This window comes from Pseudophryne corroboree, chromosome 5 (assembly GCF_028390025.1).
Source record: "Pseudophryne corroboree isolate aPseCor3 chromosome 5, aPseCor3.hap2, whole genome shotgun sequence".
Lineage (NCBI taxonomy): Eukaryota > Metazoa > Chordata > Amphibia > Anura > Myobatrachidae > Pseudophryne > Pseudophryne corroboree.
The window spans coordinates 93,753,190-93,769,463 of NC_086448.1; the positions used below are offsets into that span (position 1 = coordinate 93,753,190).

A 16,274-nucleotide genomic window follows, 5' to 3' on the forward strand; every position below is an offset into this window, starting at 1 on the left:
AATTGGGCCGTGAAAGTGAAGTATAAAAACAATATAGAAAGATAGACGTGAATCAGAAAAGTGAACAAATAAAGAAAAAAGAGTTTATTTGTCCTAGTGTCAAATAATAAAGAAGATTAAAATCAAAGCCGTGTGCCGCCTGTCATTTATTGATGTTTTATACAGCTTTATATTCCAATGTTATATATCTAAGAATAAAAGAAATGGGATGTATATATATCTGTTTATGTATTCTTAATGTGATAATCCCTAATTGATAGAATTCTTCATAAATTTATAACGACCTTACTGTATTATTATGAACAAAATTTGTTCCTGATTTATATATAAACCTTCTGTTGTTTTTGATAAAGGCAAAGATTCCCAGTACAGAAATTCTGTGCTTCAATCCTGCCAGAGATACTTTTAAATGTTGCACCTGGTCCCAGAGTGCTGCCTCGATACAAATGTTGCTAATTTTAAGCACGATATCTAGCTATATTGTAACCATACTATCTTGTAAATAGAGAGCTGCAGCATCTCTTACTAAATAAAGTATGGTTAAAAGTGGTTTCTTATTATGAGCACAATACACATTGAGATCTTTACTATAACAAAGCAGTCATATGTGTCTGTATAGTGCAAGCATGCAAGATTTATTCATTATGTTATACAGCCTTTCAAACTGATGTCATTGCACAATAATCACACACACACACCTTTCTGAAAAATATCAATTTATGTTCTCCTGCTCGGATTGTTGTACATTCGTGTGCTATATACTGTAGTCCCAGTAAGAAATAATACATCTATATTCAACTAGTGCTCAATTGTGTGCTGACAGTAATTATACTTAGTATCCTGTAATATGATCCACAGTTATAAATCACTTTTATCCCCTGCTCAATACGTATTTTTCTTATGCCCATATCATATTCCACACCCTTCACAGATGAGGTTATGGAACAATTTCAAGGCTTATAATATTAGTGCAGTGATAACACAGGGCAGTTTATACCCCTATATACTGGCAGTACTCATATTGAATGTCATGTGGCTGGATTCATAGTAAAATTAATGCTGGTTTTTATTTCTAAATATCACAGACCTGTGTTAGGGAAACAGCACTTGGGTATAATCACAGTGCACATGTACCACGGGATATTTTAGGAGCTGTTATGCAAATATAATGATATGGAGCAATTATCTCCTCCTTTATATTATCAGTGTTTGCATGGTATTTGCATGTAATATTCTGTAACTACGTCTATTGCCACAGGCATATATAAAAACCAGGGCTGGCCGTGTTACATATTACCACATACAGTAGTTTTACTCAAGAATTCGAGGGACAAACTAGGCCCGAGAATAAATAAGCGTCCTGGGTTTTTTAAAGAAAGAGCCTGGGGCAGGGAAGGGGAGGAAAGGGGAGGGGAGGGGGGGGGATAGAGCAGGTAGCATAGCAGCATCCTATAGGGAAAGGGGGAGGAGACTTACCTGGGAGGTACAAAAGACCAGGAATGCCAGGCAGGCTCCCTCTTTCATGCTGATCAAGGATCCAAGAAGGCACCACCCTCACAGCTCCTGGAAGCAAGGAAAGGATAAGTAAATTTTCATTTATTAGCCCTCCCCGCGCTCCCCCTCTCCTACGCTGCAGGTATAAGCCACACTGCAAGGGTATAACACAGCCCACAATCTAATCCCCCTCCATACACTGCGGCAGTTTATCACAAAATATATTCAGACACTGCCCCAAACGCAGCACCGTCAGCCAGCACCCACCCCGCAGCATGCGCAGGCCCAGGAGGAATGCCCCCCCCGGCGTCTCATCCAGGCGGACCAGGCAGCGCTCGGTTCACAGCACGCTGCTCCCCCCCGAGGGCCCCGGCCGGGATCGGCGGGACCGCCGCCCGCGTCACCCCTCCATACGTGGCTGGCGCGCGGCGGCCCGGAAGCAGGCTCCGGCGAGCCAGCCCGCAGCCAGCCGCAGGCCGCACCCCCCCTCCTTCCGGCGCCGAGCGATCGCGTCACGCTCGGCGCCGCCCAGCCGCAGCAGCAGCCACAAACCCCGGCTACGGCGGGTCAGGCCCCACCGCCGGAGCCCGCACTCACGTCCCCAGCGACGCTGCACAGTAGCGGCGCGTACCCACACACGCAGGTACGCGCCCAGCAGCGGCAGCAGACACAAATAGCGGCTCCGGCGGGACAGACCCCACCGCCGGAGCCCGTGCACCCCCCCCCAGCGCTGCAATTTAGGCGCCGAGCGATCGCGTAAAGCTCGGCGCCGCCCAGCCGCAGCAGCAGCCGGATGTCCCAGCTCCGGCGGAACAGGCCCCGCCGCCGGAGCTCACACGCACACCCCCCGCGTCACGGCACACTAACAGCACGTACCCACACACGATGGGACGTGCGCAGCAGCAGCAGTATAGCACGGCTCCGGTGGGACAGACCCCACCGCCAGAGCCCGTGAGCACACCCCCCGCGTCGCTGCACATGAGCAGCACGTACCCACACATGATGGGACGTGCCCAGCAGCAGCATAACACGGCTCCGGTAGGACAGACCCCACCGCCGGAGCCCGTGCACACCCCCCCCCCCAGCGCTGCAATTAACCCACCCGTACCCTCCAGTACTGTCTCGGAGCACCCTCACGCCGCAAGCGCAGGCGGGGCAAACTGCGTACAGCCAACCGCAATACGCAGTGATGCAACAGCTGGGGTGGGGGCAGCAGCCCACAGCGCTCCCCCCCCCCACTGGTGGCAGGCAGGCCTGCACCTTCCCCCGGCCCATTACTCACACTGGGCGGGATACTGGCCCACCAGTACCCAACCCCCATGGTGCCCACCAGTATAATCGTGGCGTTAGGGCAGGAACCTTACTATACGTTCTCCAGTAAACTGCAAATAAATTGTATGTGGAAGCATAAGATAATCACCCCAGCCTTGGAGTTTGTTTTAAAAGGCAAACGCATGGGAAGCAGATCATATAATAGCAGGATGGGACATTCAGCTGCTGCAGGGATTGCAAAACCCACATCTACGCAGCCCTCCCCTTCCCCGTTGCTTCCCTCATAAAATCTCTGCTCTCACAGTAATACACTAGCTTCCCCCCTCCTTAATTACTGATAGCATTGTCCAGCAGACGCTATCTGGCTGGGGGTTATCTTATCTCCCCTCCTCCAACAATGGTGGTGGTTTCCCTTTCATCTTCTCCCCTGCACGTAACCCCTCCCAGCAGTGTGACCAGTGTAAGGTATACGAGGGAGGGGGTGTAAAAATAAAAATAAAAATGCATAAATAAATGAAATAAAAGGGCAGGGGGGTGCTGGGTAGAATTACAGGGGTGTGGGGGTCACTGCAGCGCATAGTGTGTAATAGTGTCATAGTAGACAGTATAACATGGGTCAGTGGTTACATTGCAGAGTCAGTATTAAATTACAGCGTATAAAGTATGATAGGGTTATAGTATGCGATTGATGCAAGGATCGCAGAAGTGCAACGGCATGTATATATTGCAGGGTAGAATAGGTACTAGTAATGCTGCTTTCACATCGCAAAACCTGCTTTTGAAATGGTATTTGAAACGGTTCTTAAAACGGGTCTGAGCAGTTAAACACCTTCCACATCTCATGTTGTAACCAGTAAATTACCATTTCATTACCTTTTTTGGTACCTTTCACACTGAACCCGTTTCACCCATAGAAAACAGTGGTTGTCATTATAAATGGACTTTTCTAGCCCACACATTATTAATAAGTATTAATTAATTAATTATTAATAATTTTGGATAGTAGTACGATGGAACCCAGCAGCGTGAAGCATTGTGCTATGTTTTATATATGAGGGTATCCTTGACGGTCCCAGTAATGGATGCTGACATCACACATGGAGACAGCCTATGACCTGCTGGGGCTTGCAAATACCGTTTCGGACCCTTTCACACTGCACAGTGAAATGGGACTGAAACGGGTAGGACCCTTCTTTTTTACCGTTTCAAAATACCTGTAGTTTTGGAGCGGTAAATTGAAGGGGACCCTTTCACATCGCAGCTTGACCCGTTTAGGAAGCCAGTTAAAACGGCAAAATACCGGGTACGGGCTGCGGTGTGAAAGGGGTATAGTATACGAGATAAAGCAAATCAGCAATGTCATTGCCGCACGGGTATATTACAGGGTACGGGTCGTGCTAGGTATACAGCGTAATGATTACTGAGGGCATTGCGGCAAGAGCATATTTCAGCATCATAGGTATACTAGCGGGCTAATATAAAGATTAATACCGGATCGAATGGCCGGGGGGTATTTTGCAGATTATAGAGGGGAATAGCGATAAATTATACAATATAAGGCAGAACAGTCATCGCATTGCCGTGAACAGGTATTATTGCATTGATAGTAGGTATATAAGAACAGTATAATACAGATCAGTGTGGGACAGTCACGCACCATATCGTTCATATTAGCAAATTTTTCGGTATTACCCGTGGCCTTAGCTCGATTATTATTGTATTGCAGTTAGTGGGAAGGCGTCACAGGCGATTTGCAATGCCTTGCACAGTCCATACATTAGATAAAGGCCTGGGTACACAGAGCATAACGAGGCAGTAACAAAAACCAAAAATAATAATAATAATAATAATAATAATTAAAAAAAAAAAAAAATAGACAGGCCATGATTTGCATAGCGCGGTACAGCCCAGCGCTACACAGTACAACTTCCACTGTGCTAAATGCATGGTTTAATCCCCTGGCATTGTATTATGTGGTATATAGTTATAATGATAACAGCTTAGTGCAAAGTAGCTTGTTATGTAACCTGAGTGTCATACAAAAGGCAGGCCTGGGAGACAAAGCAAGTAGCGATAGCGATCACAATAGAAAAACCATCAAAGCTGCTTTGGGGAATGCGCAGTATTATGTTCACTTAGGTAGCAGAATAGCAGAAACGCACCATTTATGGGGCAATGGTTAGCATTACGGCCTCGCAGCACTGAGGTCATGGGCAATCCCAGTTCTTAATTCATATTACATTTACTAGCTATGTCTTTAAGCGCTGAATAAGTTTGTTCCATAACCAAACGGTCACACAAAATGCAAGGCAAAGCAAGTAGCGGTAGCGATCACAGTAAAAACCCATCAAAGCTACTTTAGTGAACGTGCAATATGATGGTCACTTATGGCATCATAATAAGGTAGACAGGACAGAAGGAAAAGGAAAGCCAAAGGTCCAGGCGCAAAGCGAAGGTTTAAGGGCTGAATAGTACCTCGTCTCTGCATAAGGTAGGGGTCAAGGCTGCATGTGCCTTAGCGGGATATTGGATAACGTAGGACAACTATAGTCTGGCGCAAGGCATGAATAGCAGTCAGCGTAAACGTACCAGTTATGTGGCAATGGGTAGTATTACGGCCTCACAGTGCTTAGGTCATGGGTTCAATCCAGTTAAGAGCATTCTTTGTGGAGTCTATATGCACTCTCGGGTGTCTTATTTCATATGATAGTTGCTAGATATAGATCATAGTGCGCTATATGATGAGTATACCTAACCGGATTGAACCCGTTAGGATGTAGAATTTTTCTTTCCTTTTTTTTTTTAAATTTCGGTGGAGGCACCATCAGGATGTAGAAATTTTTTATTTTCGGTGGTGGCACCGTTAGGATGTAGAAATTTTTTATTTTCGGTGGTGGCACCGTTAGGATGTAGAAATGTTTTATTTCGGTGGTGGCACCGTTAGGATGTAGAAATTTTTATTTTTATTTTCGGTGGTGGCACCGTTAGGATGTAGAAATTTTTTATTTTCGGTGGTGGCACCGTTAGGATGTAGAAATTTTTTATTTTCGGTGGAGGCACCGTCAGGATGTAGAAATTTTTTATTTTCGGTGGTGGCACCGTTAGGATGTAGAAATTTTTTATTTTCGGTGGAGGCACCGTCAGGCCATTTGAAAGTGTAATTATCAACTGACAAGACATGGCAGTATTGGCACGTAAGGGGTTGCCAGCGGGCGAGATCAAAAAACCTGGGCAGGTGGAAATCAGGAGCGTACAAGGTATACTTACGCGCAGAAAAGCAAGACTAGAAGGCAGCTCGGCGTCTTTCGCGAAACCCAAGGCCTTAAGCTGCCCGCCATAAATGGGGGAATGAAGGACTTTTTCCAATTTTGCCCTCAAACAAAAAGAGGTTTTGTGGTTTTCACCTTCATATGGGTCGCGCGAAAGTTCGCACCATAGGTCCGCATACAACAGGGGGTAACGATTATGTGTAATTCTACTTTTCAGGAGTGCAAAAGGTCTAGGGGGCAACGATCTAGGAAAAAGCAAGGGGAGCGAGCTGATTACGGCAATTCAAGCCGACATACAATGGCTGAAGGGCCGGTGGCCTAATACATGGATCACATGGTCCGATATAGTCCCAAGGGCACAGGGGGGCCCGGGGTTACAAAGGGTCAGAAGAAAGGTGAACAAGGCGGTAGCCCGGCTCTTAACGGGAGAAGGCGATACAATCGCCAGGCACCCGTTGTTGAGGTTCGGAGAGGAGGGACTATTCAGGCAAGACGGGGTACACCTGACAGAGAAAGGCTTAGCTTTATTCTTGGGCGACATAGCAGAAAGCGTCGGCGGGAGGAAGGAGGTAGCAGCGGGTGGCGGGCCTGGGTTCTAGGAACCAGGCTATGGCGGCAAGCAGTGCTCCTCGGCAGTCTGTAGTAGCGCAACGTCGGTTGGCCGGCACTTCCCCCAGATCCTCGGCGAGTTTGTCGTGGCCTCAAGGGCCGACACGGTCGTCATCTTAAGGGTGGACCGGTGCTATGCCAATGGTGGGAAGTGGTACCGCTCAGCTAACTTGCGCAAGGGCAGGACTTAGGTTCCGCCCCGTTGTTTAATTTAGGAGAAATTAATATGGAGGCTGTTGCCGGGGGTACGCACTGCTTTCTCGCCACCCACTTATAGAGTACCAATTCTAATTCGATCAATAAATTTGGCTGTGACCTTTTAAATCGCAATTCAGTTGTCCGAGTGTTTATTGGGGAGAAAAGGGGGTAGGGGGTGGACGGCGAGGCCGTTAATAAAATCAATGGCCGGCTTAAAGAATTCGAGGGACAAACTAGGCCCGAGAATAAATAAGCGTCCTGGGTTTTTTAAAGAAAGAGCCTGGGGCAGGGAAGGGGAGGAAAGGGGAGGGGAGGGGAGGGGGGGGGGGGATAGAGCAGGTAGCATAGCAGCATCCTATAGGGAAAGGGGGAGGAGACTTACCTGGGAGGTACAAAAGACCAGGAATGCCAGGCAGGCTCCCTCTTTCATGCTGATCAAGGATCCAAGAAGGCACCCACCCTCCCGCCCAAGTGGTAGGGCAATTGGCCCTGGTATTTAGGAATTTAATGTTTTTTATGTTCGGTGGTGGCACCGATAGGCAATCCAGAGTTTTCATTATCACCAGGGCGAAGGTGAGGTAACTGGAATTTGAATTTAAGTTTACGTCCGGTGGAGGCACCGTCAGGCCAATTCGGTCTTTATTTATGGTCTGGCAAAAGAGGTCCAGCAGGCGCGGCAAGCAGTGCTCCTCGGCAGTCTGTAGTAGCGCAACGTCGGTTGGCCGGCACTTCCCCCAGATCCTCGGCGAGTTTGTCGTGGCCTCAAGGGCCGACACGGTCGTCATCTTAAGGGTGGACCGGTGCTATGCCAATGGTGGGAAGTGGTACCGCTCAGCTAACTTGCGCAAGGGCGGGACTTAGGTTCCGCCCCGTTGTTTAATTTAGGAGAAATTAATATGGAGGCTGTAGCCGGGGGTACGCACTGCTTTCTCGCCACCCACTTATAGAGTACCAATTCTAATTCGATCAATAAATTTGGCTGTGACCTTTTAAATCGCAATTCAGTTGTCCGAGTGTTTATTGGGGAGAAAAGGGGGTAGGGGTGGACGGCGAGGCCGTTAATAAAATCAATGGACGGCTTATATACTGTGCTAACTGGTATCTCTGCACATCTGATTGTATATACAGCTATCTACTCCTTTCAACTGTCAGTATTGACGTGCAGTGTTTTGCTGTGGCTGGAAACCTGATGCCTTTAAACAGATGCCATAGGCATAAATAGAAAACCGAGGCTGTCTGTACCTAATATTACAACATACTGTGCTATCCTGGCTGGTACCTCTACATCCCTATAGATATTATACAGGGCAATCAATAAGGTTGATAAATGAATACATTGGAATATAATAATTAGCTTGATTACATTCTTTTCCCTAGCGGTGCACGGCTAGTCTCTATGCGCATTTCACTCTATGTTAGAGCTTCGTCAGGGCTCTAGTGACCGGCGCCCGCCTCACTACAGGTTTATATAGGGAGAGGGAGCCAATTAGAACCTATTACCATTGTCATAGCCAATCTGTTGTCCGTACTGGGGATTTTCAAATCCCCCGTCCGTTGCCGCATACCTCAGCGGCTCTGTCCTCCGGCGATACTAATTAAGTCCTCAGCGTGTCAGGTGCACTAAGTTATCCTGTTACCATATGCTTCTATACATACATAGGGGGCCCTGTATTCTGGATATGTAATAATCATATCCATATGATAAGATGTACATTGTAAGCTCCACCACAATATTATTTTTAAATGGGACAATATGTAATTTATCCAGCATTTATATCTAAAAGGGGAATAATTGGTGATGTAATGGTGGATGTATACGTGAAATGAGATAAATTATTATAAATAAATTCTAGGTCCTGGGTTGACAATATATCCCTTCCAGGGCTGTACACTCATATATATCAGAAGCTTATATGTTTTCTTGTTATATTTGGATATATATACAGTTGTATTATTGCTGCAAACAAATATTCCTATAATCTCAAATCTTCTCGTTAAATCCCTGTTTATTTCAAATATATCTATTGAAAAGATGTGAAAAAGCTATAACTATATTGAAAAAAATAAAAATAAATTAAAAATATAAAAAATGTATTTTTATTGTTATCTTTTTATTTTTTATATATATTTTTATATTTATTATATCTTCTCTGTTTGTTTTGTCAATGTGTCCCTCCTGATCTGTCATTATGATAATGTTCCAGGGAATTATTGGGGTGATTATCAAGGAATATAGAGTATATTGCTTATAAAGTATAATGTTACCAGTGATAAAATGTAAATTATATGTGAAGTTATACGTGAAAAGTTGACTTGCAAAGTATAATAATGTATTGAACTGTGAAAAATTATTAAGATCCCATTACCAAAAAAGAGGGAAAAAGAAACTTTATGTGCATAAGGAGAAAAAAGTTTTTTTTGTGAAGGTGTCAATTAAAGAAAAAGACATCATTATATATCTTTTTAGAGTGAATAAATAGATTACTTATTTGTGAATAATTATAAATAAAAAAGATGAGACAGTGCTGTGCATGTTGATGATTATATAAATGTGCTCCTACTCCACATTTAATACTGATTAAGAAATATATAATATATCTATCCAAAATTGCTCGTGAATAATAATATTGAAAGAGTGCTGTACATATTAATAATTGTATAAATGTGTTTTTACTCCTCATTTAATGCTGATTGAGTAATATGTGGTATATCTATTCAAAATAATTCCAATCCATATTAGTCCCAAAGGTTATTTGGGATATGGGGGATATGGGGGATATATATAATGTTATTGAATAGTGTCTGTGGCAAATTGCCCATATGTTGATAATCCAATCCTATTTTGTCTGTAGGGCCCCAGTTTTACAGGGATTACTTGAAAAGGTGTTACCGTATTCATGTATGTAGATGGACTGTATATATTCTTATCCACATACTTCTCACTGTATATTCTGGAAATATATTCCATGAATGAGTGTACATCTAATTCCTTCTCATATTTATGTCCCCTATTATATACTGGGTAATTAGATTTTTATAAAAAAGATAAATATTGTATTTCCTCATTTAATCCATGTGGTGTTAAGCTATCCATGAGAAAAATGTGTCTGGATTCCCTTTTCAGGAGCTCCTTTGTAATGCTGCCTCCTCTTAAACCCAGCTCAACCTTCTCCAAACCATAAATTTTCATTTGTTTAGGGTTATTTCCATGTTTTCTCATAAAATGTCGCGCTACACTAGTAAGTTGCTTCATATTGGAGTGGTCTCTTCTGGCACGATTTATATTGCCAACATGCTCCAATATGCGTTGTTTAAATTGTCTATTGGTCATGCCTATGTACTTGAGTCCACAAGGACAAGTCAGGCAGTAGATGACCCCTTGGGTTAAACAATTAATATAACCTGGAATTCTGACCCTAGTGCTATATTTGTTCTCATATTCTTTAGTTGTTTGTATATATGCACAGGCTTTACATTTACCACATGTATAGCATCCTTGAACCGCCGGTTCTCGTTTTTTGTTTCTCACAAAGTGACTACGAACAAGTTTGTTCTGTAAATTGGGCGATTTTCTCCAACTGGTAAGTATCCTGTCCCCAATTTCCTTCCGTAGGTCCTCATCTGTCATTAGTACATGGTGGTGCTTCTGCAAGGCTTTGTTTACGTCTCTCCATTCCTTACAGTATGTACTAATAAATCTTGTTTCAATATCTTTTTTCTCTTTCTTTTTTGGAGTGAGTAGATTGACTCTGGGGACAGTCTTAGTGTGATTATATGCTTTTTGTAATTCCTTCTTGCTGTATCCCCTCTTTCTCAATCGGGTTTGTAATTCATCAGCCCTCTGCTTATACGTTGTCTCATCTGAGCAGTTCCGTCTCATTCTAATATATTCCCCTTTGGGAATCCCCCTTAGGGTAGCTGGGAGATGTGAGCTGCTGTGGTGCAGTATGCTGTTTGTGGCTGTTTTTTTGCGGAAAACATCAGTTTTAAGTTTATCTTCTGTTCTTGTTATGATCAAATCTAGGAAGGTTATGTTCTCTTTACTGATGTCATATGTCAATCTGAGATTCAAATCATTCTTATTAAGAACTGATATGAATTTCTCAAGATCCTCTTATTCCCCTTCCCAGATGATCAGAATATCGTCGATAAATCTATACCAGCTGACAATATGTTCCGTGTATTCTGCATTCCTTTAATTGAAAACCCACTCTTTCTCCCACCAACCTAAATAGATGTTAGCATAGGTTGGGGCACAAGTACTTCCCATGGCGGTCCCCCGCAACTGTAGGAAGTACTTGTCATCAAAGAGAAAAATTTTTTTTGTCAGGACAAATCTCAATAATTGTAGTAAAAAATCATCAAAATCTTGATATATGCCCATATTGAGGAAGTATTTCACAGCTCTTATGCCAATCTCGTGGCTAATGCTCATATAAAGTGCCTCCACATCGCACGTACACAACCAGGTGTTCGGTTGTAGTGTGACATGTTCCAATTTATTCAGCACATCCATGGAATCTCGTATATACGAAGGTAATTCCAGGACGAAGCGTCTTAAATTTTGATCTATGAAAACACTCGCCCTTTCAGTCAGGCTAACGATGCCTGAAATTATTGGCCTCCCAGGGGGGTTCTCCCTGTTCTTATGCACCTTTGGGAGCATATAATACGTTGGTGTCCTGGAATCCTTAACTTCCAGGAATTCCGCTTCCATCTTGGTGATGACCCCATCCTGTAATGCACTATTAACCAGAGTTGTGTATTCCCTCAAAAAGTTGGCAGTAGGATTAAAGATTAGCCTTTTGTAGGTGGTGATATCTGACAGTTGCTTATATGCTTCTTTCAAATAGAGTTCCTTACTCCATAAGACGACGTTACCCCCTTTATCAGATGGTTTCACTATAACGTCATCCCATGAGTTGATCTCTTTGAGGGCTTCTTGTTCATCTTTGTTGAGGTTATTAGCCTGGCCCATTCTCTTGTTCTCAAAGATTACATCCAATTCTTTGCTCATGAGTTGAAAAAACACATGGACAGGTGGACAAATGTACGGGTTAGGACAGAAAGTAGATTTTTTCTTTAAGATAGGTCTGGATACATTCTGTGAATTCATTTCCATTTTATGTTCTTCTGCTAGTTCCTCTAAAATGAGTAGCGCCTCAATTTCTGCTTCACTTAGGGAAGATGTATCAGATTCTCCACTCTCACCTAAACTAGCATTTTCCATTCTTTTCAAACTGTGAAATTTTTTAAGAAGCAGTTTTCTAGTAAATAGAAACAAATCCTTTTGAATTTCAAATCTGTCAACACTTTTAGTTGGCGAAAAGCTAAGACCCTTAGAGAGTAGCTGTATGTGTTTAGATTCTAAAACTCTAGTAGTCAAATTGATAACTTGTAATTCATCCTGGTCTAGGTCCTCCTGTAGGGGCGTCTGGTTCTCTGAGGATACCTGTCCCAGTCCCTTGCCTCTTTCTTTTTTCGAGTGCTTTTGCCCTCCCCGTCTGATCTTCTTCCATCTTCCGTTCCTCGATCCCCTGTCCTTGATTTGGGGCCAAGATCTAAAAAACGGGCTCTCTGCCATCCCTCAACTTCTCTACCTCCTTCTCCCTCAGAGGATTCTAATTCCGACGAGCTATAGTTGTTAGAGTTGTCTTGGACTCTCCTCTGTGATCTCACGTTCCAACTATATACCCTATTATTGGCATAGTCGCTTCTGTCCCTGGCAAACTTTGTTCGTTTTCGCTCCATCAACCCTTTCTCAAATCGGTCTAAATCTGTTTTATATTTTTCATATACTTTTGGAATTCTTCCTCTTTCTCATGAATTTTTAGTTTCTCACTGATCTTGTCTATCTCAATTGAACAATTGTCCAGGATGCGAGTATCATGTTTGACAAGAATGTTCATGAGGTTCTTTGAGCATCCTAAAAGAGTACTCTCCCATTCCTTTTTAAGATCATCCTCTAGCTCAAAGGAGGGAAACAGCTTTGGTCTGAGGCCCCTGGGGGTCATATATTTGATGTAGTTAATAAATGTAGTTTTACTCCAATGAGCCTTAGTTTTGTTTGTATAACATATTTTTCAGCTCTATTAGATCATCCATCCAACCTGTGGATTTACTTGGAATGAGCTTTGCTCACCATTCCATCTCTCCCTCCTATTCCCTAAATCTTTACTGAGGCTAAAGCTACTCATATTGTTGCCAGATGGGTAGGTATGTATGTATTCACTGTATTGATACTATTCATATACAGAAATAATTTTATTAATAGGGTTCTGTGCTGGGATAGAAAAGGGTTTTCACTACAGGTTACCCTATATCCTCAAATAAAAAAAATAAAAAAAAGAAATCCCGCACCAGAATATTCTGATAATAGGTAGTGGCCACAGGGATATAGTCTCTTTAATAACTTATAAATTACAAATACATAGTTTTAGACTGGTGCTACCCACTGATCCAAAAATACATGCGAACAAAGTAAGGAAAAGGGGATCAGTTTCTCTGGGTGCACTCTTTCCCAAGACCAATAGAAATTTTTGGTATTAAATCTGTGTTTCTACACTTTTTTTTTATATATATATCTATATTAACACTTGATTTATGTTACCTACCAATACCCATATGGAATAAATGAACTTTATTAATGTCCCATATGAAGTATTATGACCCTAAATTGGGCCGTGAAAGTGAAGTATAAAAACAATATAGAAAGATAGACGTGAATCAGAAAAGTGGACAAATAAAGAAAAAAGAGTTTATTTGTCCTAGTGTCAAATAATAAAGAAGATGAAAATCAAAGCCGTGTGCCGCCTGTCATTTATTGATGTTTTATACAGCTTTATATTCCAATGTTATATATCTAAGAAGAAAAGAAATGGGATGTATATATATCTGTTTATGTATTCTTAATGTGATAATCCCTAATTGATAGAATTCTTCATAAATTTATAACGACCTTATTGTATTATTATGAACAAAATGTGTTCCTGATTTATATATAAACCTTCTGTTGTTTTTGATAAAGGCAAAGATTCCCAGTACAGAAATTCTGTGCTTCAATCCTGCCAGAGATACTTTTAAATGTTGCACCTGGTCCCAGAGTGCTGCCTCGATACAAATGTTGCTAATTTTAAGCACGATATCTAGCTATATTGTAACCATACTATCTTGTAAATAGAGAGCTGCAGCATCTCTTACTAAATAAGGTATGGTTAAAAGTGGTTTCTTATTATGAGCACAATACACATTGAGATCTTTACTATAACAAAGCAGTCATATGTGTCTGTATAGTGCAAGCATGCAAGATTTATTCATTATGTTATACAGCCTTTCAAACTGATGTCATTGCACAATAATCACACACACACACACACACACACACACACCTTTCTGAAAAAGATCAATTTATGTTCTCCTGCTCGGATTGTTGTACATTCGTGTGCTATATAGTCCCAGTAAGAAATAATACATCTATATTCAACTAGTGCTCAATTGTGTGCTGACAGTAATTATACTTAGTATACAGCACTTGCCCTGGCACTCACTGCCCAGTGGGTGCTTGGCAATAGTGTTATACCCCTTTCACATTGCACAAATAACCCGGGATATTGCCGGGTCGACGCGGGTCGAGGTGCGGTGAGAAAGGGGTCGCCTGACCTGGTATTTCATCCCAGGTTAAAAGAAGGTTATAACACGGGTTATTACCGGGTCAGATGCGGTTTGAATGGGTTACCCGGATCATTACAACCCGAGACCCGCTCACACTTTAGAGGAGGCGGCGCTTGAAGATGATCTCATCTCCAGGCGCAGACTCCACCCCGCCCCTGATGTCGTCAGTGCCGCCTCCACCCCCCGCCGATGATGGCAATATGCCAGGTCAGCAAGCCAGTGTGAACGGGTCCAGTGCTGGGGCGTCCCCGGGAAGGCCCCGTTTCCAAATCCCGGGATTCAAGCATGCAGTGATTACTCCCATTTAAAAAAAAACAAATTCTGACCCTAATGCTCTCTTAAACTACCGCCCTATCTCTCAGCTCCCTTGTCTCTCTAAGCTACTTGAGAGACTTGCCTACACTCGACTCACACACTTTCTTAACTCATACACTTTGTTGGACCCACTTCAGTCAGGCTTCCGTTCCCAACATTCCACAGAGACAGCACTGACTAAAGTGGTTAATGATTTGGTCACTACGAAGTCTAAAGGCCACTACTCACTACTTATTCTTCTAGATCTATCTGCTGCATTTGACACTGTAGACCACTCTCTTCTCATACAGACACTACAATCCCTAGGTCTTAAAGATACAGCCCTTTCTTGGTTCCTATCGTACCTATCTAATCGCTCCTTCAGTGTTCGCTTCTCTGAATCTACCTCCTCTTCGCTACCTCTTTCAGTTGGAGTACCGCAAGGCTCAGTCTTGGGTCCTCTGCTTTTCTCTATCTATACCTCATCTCTTGGTAAACTAATCAGCTCTTTTGGTTTTCAGTATCATCTGTACGCAGATGATACTCAAATCTACCTATCCTCCCCTGACTTGTCCCTATCTGTACTGTGCCGGGTCACTGAATGCCTTTCTGCCATTTCATCCTGGATGACATCTCGCCACCTCAAACTGAATATTTCAAAGACAGAGTTAATTATATTTCCACCGGCCAATAGTAAGTACCAACATAATATCTCTATCACTGTTGAAAACTCGACTATCTACCCTACCCCACAAGCTCGCTGCCTAGGTGTCATCCTTGACTCTGATCTGTCCTTTGTTCCCCACATTTAATCTGTCTCAAGATCATGTTACATGCATCTAAAAAACATATCCAAAATACGACCATACCTTACACAAGACACTGCTAAAACTCTAATCCACACTCTCATTATCTCCCGCATTGATTATTGCAATAGTCTCCTAACTGGTCTTCCCAAAACGAGACTCTCACCACTAAAATCCATTCTGAATGCAGCGGCGAGGCTTATCTTCCTCGCTAGACATTAATCGTCTGCAGATCCACTCTGTCAGTCCCTCCATTGGTTACCTGTACTCTACCGCATTCAATATAAAATACTTTTACTCACACACAAGGCCATTAACCAAACTACACCAACGTACATCACTTCGCTTATCACAAAATATCTCCCAACCCGACCTCTTCGCTCTTCACAAGACCTGCGTCTCTCATCCACACTCATTACTCGCTCCCACTCACGACTGCAGGACTTTCATCGGGCTGCACCCACTCTGTGGAATGCCCTACCACGCACAATAAGATTCTACTCTAGTCTCCAAACCTTCAAGCGTTCCCTGAAAACTCACCTCTTTAGGCAAGCGTATCAAATTCCAGAACCGCCCAGATAGCTTTCATAAACCTTCCTATCAAAATGCATCCACTCTGTACAGTCCACACATATTCTCACATGTCTTCTCATTCTATGCA

The 16,274-nt window shown here is 43.0% G+C and overlaps 1 long non-coding RNA gene across 2 annotated transcripts in view; it reads right to left on the reverse strand.

The window, feature by feature from the left end:
• LOC134927263 (uncharacterized) overlaps positions 1-16,274 on the reverse strand; it is a 191,139-nt gene that overhangs the window by 167,915 nt on the left and 6,950 nt on the right. For both annotated transcript variants that reach the window (XR_010177588.1, XR_010177589.1), the window contains exon 3: positions 1,477-1,563. This is a non-coding gene — a long non-coding RNA (uncharacterized LOC134927263). The remainder of the gene's footprint in view (positions 1-1,476; positions 1,564-16,274) is intronic.